Genomic DNA, 6,007 nt, shown 5'->3' with positions numbered 1-6,007 from the left:
CCCCCTGAAGGGCTCGCCAGTCTGTGACAGGGAGATAAAGTGATTCATTATAATATCATTTATTGTTGACTTTTAGTACTGAATTAATACACACTAAATTTAATTCACACAGACCTAGAACATTAAAGCAACACAGTGGAGTTTAATGTGAAAAAGGCCAGCCCGCCTTTATGTTTGAGAGGTATAACCCCACTGTGGTAAATACTTGTTGTGGCAGGACCCTCTCCCATTAATGATGTAATCTATGTGTATGTATTTACACACTGATTTAAAAGGAACCGTAATATCTTGAGACAACAATGTCTACAGATAAAACGCTCTTACTTAAATAACTCAACACAAACTGAGGAGCACACAACTTCACGAATACAGTCCAACATCAAATAAGCTTGTGACGCAACAGCCCCATCACGGAGAGTGGAGAGACAACCAAGGCATTCAATTGTTTCACACACATTTTACACTTGTTTCATCCACAAACGTCCATATTTAAAGCTCTCTTACTCTGTTGATCTCCATATATTTATAGCGATGTACCTTCAGATTCTAAGAGGCAACAGCCAACAATCTGCAGCTAAAGAGGATGAAATCATAGAAGCTAAGCAGACGATTTATCAACAACAACGCCACATTCAGCCTTTTTCTCATGTGAGAAAATGTACATGTCTCAAGTTGTATTTGTCTAATACTAAGACCCACTGCGAGCAGATGATTTTTATTATGTTTTTAATTTTGAACATGTAAATCCAAGCCTTTTGAGAGAAATCTGGAGGAATGTTAATTTCACCATCCCTGTTTGCATGGTGTCTTTGTTATGTTTCATTTTCCTGTCTTTTATTTGTGGTGGATGTTTTGTGTCACATACAGTATATACACATCTAATGCTGAGAGTGGTAAATGGTAGTCAGGTAACCCCTCACCAAAGGTAAATATTTTACAACGTTCACAAACTTGGAGAATAAATGTCGTGGCACTCCTTCCAGTAAGCCTTTGTTGAGTTGTTGTGAGGAGGTTTGTGGTATTGTCACTGCAGCAGCATTACTTTCCTGAGAGTTGTGATGTGTTTTTGGTTTCTATACCAGGACTGTGATTTGATTGTGAACAAAAAGGGTTAATGCCTGAAGGTGTTAGTGTCGATGCAGAGCCAGGTGTCACTCAGCCTGCCAAGTGACTCAGACTCTGCTTTCGTTATGTGATGTGAAGCTTGACACTGACACCGTTGGTGAACAAATACCACTCATGAGTTTATCAGATGTGCAGATCTGTTCTCCTTCATCAGCATCTGTATGCTGAACACATTACCATACATTGCCTTCAGTGAGGGCTTTTTACAGCCAGCACGACCTGGCAGCAGATAGAGACATCATGTATGGCTATAGTAAGAGTAAAATGAGAAGAGTGGAGCTGTCCTTTGGAGAATTGTCAGCTTGCACAGCCATGCAATGCCATGACACCTTAACAGATGTACAATTGTAAACCCTCTCACTAACAGAGATGGACATGTGACGTTATCCTGCTGGAACCTAGTCTACCTGACACTGCAAGCATTCCCATCCCAGCATCTTCTGCTGGCCTGGATCATCTTTCATATGCTGTCATAGCAATGTAAATTCTGTAAGCCTATCAATTAGCAAACAGGATCAGAAGGTTCTTACTTGGGCTGACCTCATGGTTGTGCGAGGAAGAAAGACAAATCAAGGTCACTGTTGAAGAGCAAGGGCATGGCGTGACTCACGACAGGAATTTAACAGTAAAACCAGCACAGATAAAACAGAGTCTGTGCACTTAGCTCTCTAAAGAATTGAAGCTTATGTGAGCAGAAGATAAGCTTTGTTCTACAAAAATGAGACAAAGGATTCATCTTCAGAAGGTGCCCCAGTTTTGTGGTGTACAGAGATTTTTTTCCTGACATCATGATGAATGCAATGCACAGCATGTTGAATATGTAATTGTTTGATGACTTCTGTATGTTACAGATGAACTATATCCATCTACTCACCAGAGACTCTAAGAAATGCCTCTGAAATATCCACTTTCATTCAAGTGTCCCAGGACGTCGACAGCGTGTTTTATTTTTAAAGCGGATCCAGTGACAAAGGACACTTTAACCCCTTGCTTAGATTACATGTGGACGGGTGTAATCATCATTATGTTCTATGCATACATGCTTTTTAATAGGTTGAGGGGCAGACCAATCACACTTGTCAACCTGTTGCCAGGATACTTGTGGTGTGGTTGCTAAACACCAGTCCACAACTTTTACATCATGGACTATATTTCTCAAAGTTAGAATATGAAAGTATATTGTATTACCTCACAGAAGTGCTGAAGCAGGTCCCAGCAACACCTGCTCTTTCAGTATATAATATCATCACCCTTCCTGCTCCTCAGTGTAAACAATTTCCTCATTTAAAGCCTGCTGTCAATTGAGAAGATGATCACTGTCTAATCCTAAAAAATGGTCTGCCTGGAAATTTAGTCAGCCATGAGAGCACGATCAGTAGCAAGTACAGCATCATGTAATTTATCTGTGGTGATAATGGCTCAATTACACTTTAACTTTAGTTTGAAAAGAAAGCTAAGACACTTGATTATTTTTGAGCACCACTTTGATATCACATTAGATGATTATTTCTGTAATTATATGGCGATAACTGTTTCCTCATTTAGCCATTGTAAATGTGAAATTATTAGTACAGCACTATGCTGGCACAGCACTATGACTGATGCTGATGCTTACATCAAAGACAGCAAAAGACAGGTTTAGTGTTGGATTAGCTGTGATTGATGGTTTGTGGTTCACTGCTTGTCTGCGTCTCAGATCTAGGACTGGTTGGTTGAAAGCTTTGATTGTGTTTACCAAAAGTGCTCGACTCAAGTCGGTGAAGGGATTCTGTCCCCTGGGAAAAAAAACAAAGTGATCCAGTAGTACGCGTCTGACCTGAAGCAGGTTTTAATCCACAGTTTTAAGGTTTTGTTTGGTCTCCAATCCCTTGTGGCATATACAGGTTATTCAGATCTATGCAGTGTACTCAGTGTGCTGTCGGAGGAGTCGTGGCAGTGTTTGTGTTGGACAGCTAACTCTACTTTTTAGACTGTCACAGAAGTGACCAAATACTTAATTTTAATTTAAAGCATTTGGTCTTTTGCATTGTAAGTAATTGTTTAATATCACTAAAATCTGGTTGCACACTAGAGGTATTTTCAGCTTTGGCATTCTGCCTTTTTGTTCCTGCCTGACTGATTTTCCCAAAGTAGCAGCAAGATGGTCTTCAGTTTAAAAGTCACTTTGACACATGACACAAAAAAAGTTGAATCATATCGTGGGAAAGCATCAATAATTGTCTGGGAATTGTAATATCACGACAAATAAGGATTCAGTGATTCAATAGAAATACAGGTTATACTGGTACCCGAGAAAGCTCACGGCAGTTCATGGCTGTTTACCTTTAGCAGTGTTATGGAAGTGTGGAACTGGCTGTATGAGAAAGAAAATATTCCGTGCTCCAGGAAGTGAATTTATACTGAGGTGTTTTGATTCATCTTGTTGATCTGTACCTTCATTCCTTCACTTACTGGTTCCTTGAACTTCCCCAAAGCTATTGTCAGTTAAAATGGAGGTTTCCTTGAAGGGATGTTATGAACAATGCTAAGTTGCTGGGCAGTTTAGTGCATAGGCTGTAAATTATCACCTCTCAGACACTACATTGGACACTGGTAGTTTTGACTCATCTGGATTTCCCCTGCATTAGTCACCAACTGGAATATACACACAGACGCACACAAGTATGCCCACATAACCCCCTCACAGTGTGAGAGTGATTGGCCACAGTGTGGTGTACAGTATGTGACTGACACTGGTAATACAGCTCTCTGTAGTGCAGCAAACACAGGGGCTGCTTCATCAGCTGCTCCACCAACTGCTTTCTGGCTTTTCATATGTAAACTCTAGACATTGATAAGACTGTGTAAATGGGGCCACATAATGCCTTTAGAACAATGAACTCCACATGAATTACGGAGATGACGGGCTCCACAGTCTCACAGCCTGGTTGCCATCTATAACTATGGATACAAATGCAGATTAAAGAAGGCTTAGCGCTCCCTAACCAGACCCTTTGAGAATAATAACCACATTAGACATATGTCCTCTCCTACTGATGACAGTACCAGAGATGTCACTGACGTAGCTGCCAACTCATAAACACACATATATCTCAAATGAGGTAATAGGGGTTCAGTGACTGGCTCCCATCCCTGAGCCTTAGAGTAATTAATGATGTAAGGGTTTCAGATGTCGTTGTAAATATCAAATTTAATGACATCTTGAGGTCAGTTTGTCCTTGTTATGTTGAGAAGTGGACACAGTCAATGCTAGAGCACGTTTATTAGAGGGAAATCTGTTCTGTAAACGGCATAATTATCACACCAAATATCCTAATAGCTAATAAACGGATTTCAAATTAAACAAAAATTATGGTTTTTACTTGAATGCAAAACTCCGTAACATCAGTTCTTTCAACAACTGTTCTCACTGATTTGTTTTCACTCAACACTCAACAGAGTTGTTAGGGACTGATCTAAAATACACCTGATTGACTGTGTTACTTAGGCACATCCTCAGTGAGGATGGTTTTTCCTGTATTATAATAATAATTTTATTATTATTGTATTATTTGTATTGAGCACATAGATACCATCAAAATTGTTTCTAGGTACTTGACAGAAACCTAGAGCCTGAACCCAGACTGAACGCAGACAGCAGCAAGGAAAAACCCGGCTCACACTGCTTGATAGACGGCCGGGTAGAGGAGGAGATGAAGAGGCAGAACAGGTAGACAGGACAGAGAGGATGAAGGAGAGAGAGGAACAAACATCATACATTACAGAGGACAAACACGACAGCTTGTTATAATTATAATGCTGAAAAACTATATATTGTATTTATATTTATTTTAGCTGATATAGTGGTAAGTTAATTATACCATCACTTCTTAAAACAGATGCACCTATAGCAAAAGCACATTTTGCATTGCTGCAATGGCATGTTGATGCAAATTACTGGGGCAGTCCCAGGTGAAGGATTAAGCCTCTTGCAGTCTTGCTCCCAAGCGATGGGAAGTGAACATTGACATACTCTATGTTGGGTGCGGCATCTTCAGCCTAAAAACATAGGATCACAAGGGGCAGAAATGACCTATTAACCCAGCTTACTCGCCCCTGCTCCTACCAGATGTGTACCAGGCACAGCCATCTAGATTGAGGCCAACCAGGGACCAGCTGGAGGGATTACATTTCATAGCTGACCTGGGAGCAGGTGTTGCTGTAGCAGGTCACTATAGATATGGACTATGTGTTATGGGCATTGTTTTGCATGGCTCTTATAGTTATCATGCTATGTGGTTGTCCAGTCAGCATCCTATAAGGAAATCCTGGCAATAAGAGGGGTGATTTACCATCAACTGTAAAAAATGTGAATAAACCCTCTGTGTCACCCCGAGGTTTCTGAAGAACCATTTTGAGTTTGTGTTGGAGGCTGTGACCCCCGTTTTGCTGGTATTTGAGTCAACCTAAACCCCTAATTAATTCTAACATAGGCAAGAGGGCGGAGCACAAGTAGGCAAGTACGCAATTTCCCCATTGTGGGACAAATGAAGGTTTTCTTAGTCTTAGAGCTGAGGTCGTTGCCAAAGCACCCACCAGTCACTGCAATTGGTCACATCCAAAATTTTTGGAAATCATGAGTTTTACCATTTTAAAACTGGTGAGCTATACACACTACCGTTTAAAAGTGTGGGGTCACCAGGCCAGTCCTACAGCTTCTCTGATCAGCACAGCAGTTCAGCTGTGCTAACATAATTTCACACGTATTTTAATCATCAATGAGCCTTTTTAACATGATCAGCTAACAGAATGTAGCATTAGAACACAGGAGTGATGGCTGCTGTAACGGGCCTCTGTACCTTTGTATATATTCCATTAAATCTAGAACAGTCATTTACCACAT

This window comes from Parambassis ranga, chromosome 4 (genome assembly GCF_900634625.1).
Source record: "Parambassis ranga chromosome 4, fParRan2.1, whole genome shotgun sequence".
In the NCBI taxonomy this organism is placed as follows: Eukaryota; Metazoa; Chordata; class Actinopteri; family Ambassidae; genus Parambassis; species Parambassis ranga.
This window is presented reverse-complemented; position numbering follows the sequence as displayed.